This window comes from Triticum dicoccoides, chromosome 7B, assembly GCF_002162155.2.
Source record: "Triticum dicoccoides isolate Atlit2015 ecotype Zavitan chromosome 7B, WEW_v2.0, whole genome shotgun sequence".
Taxonomy (NCBI): domain Eukaryota; kingdom Viridiplantae; phylum Streptophyta; class Magnoliopsida; order Poales; family Poaceae; genus Triticum; species Triticum dicoccoides.
The window spans coordinates 77,238,557-77,239,499 of NC_041393.1; the positions used below are offsets into that span (position 1 = coordinate 77,238,557).

The 943-nt window shown below is 47.9% G+C and overlaps 1 protein-coding gene across 1 annotated transcript in view; it reads left to right on the forward strand.

Annotated features, from left to right (window-relative positions):
• The first annotated feature begins 477 nt into the window (after window positions 1–477).
• LOC119342161 (glycine-rich cell wall structural protein 1.0-like) overlaps window positions 478–943 on the forward strand; it is a 1,867-nt gene continuing 1,401 nt past the window's right edge. The window contains exon 1 of the mRNA XM_037614002.1: window positions 478–629. The gene's annotated coding sequence lies outside the window, so the exon portion shown is untranslated. The remainder of the gene's footprint in view (window positions 630–943) is intronic.

Consider the following 943-nt stretch of genomic DNA (forward strand, 5'->3'; position numbering starts at 1 on the left):
GGAGAGACACACATGGAGGAGTCGCCGCCGCCGCCTTGCTGACACCATCCATGAACATGAATGCCGCTGATCTGAAGGATCAGCAACACACACTGCCATCAACTCCGAAATGCCGCCGGTGTGGGAGTGAAGCTGAGGCAGATTTATTCGTCCGGGTATCGTTCCCACCACCTCAAAGGTGCACCACGACCTGCAAAACTAAGCCCTAACTACAGAGCGGAGGAACGGGGTGCCCCCTCGCTCCTGCTATTGGAGCAGCGGTCGGAGGGAGAGGGAACCAGCCATGACAGGTATAGTTGATAGGAGGTAAGAGGGTCGCCTCCGTAGTTGCCTTCATGTGGCGGCGGCTAGGTTAGGGAGTACGAATCTGCTGTTTCGCACCTTCTCCCAGTATCTAGTTGTGCATGCTTTAGTATTTATAAGGCTGAGTATATGTGCGTATAGTATATATGAGTTTCTGTCCATATCGGGTTTGTTTAGAGAGTAAGGTGATCTCGCCCAAGGAGTCACGGCATAAACGCTGGCTTCTTGGCCTATAAATAGCTGGGCAGTCCGTCTTCCATGGCACAACAGCTTCTGCTTCCCCGGAAGAAAGAAAGAAGCTCTCCTCTCTCCATCGATACAACAAGGTACCACAGGCTTATTTCGATCTTCATTCGCTCATTCCATGGCTTTTCCGATGCATGTGCATGCATGGTGACTGTTTGTTTAAGTAAATTGAAGATAATGATTACTATTATTGTATTTTATTGTAATATTGTGCATGGGTAATCAGTTTATATATTTGCATACACATACGTATGTAAATATGTGTTGTTCTACGTATAAGCGGCGTACCATTGCACGTTGATTAGTGATCATGTTGCTTCATTCTACTGCATGTAGTTGTGCGCGGATCGCGATGTAGTCCACGTAGGTACGCGGTATACACACACACACACAC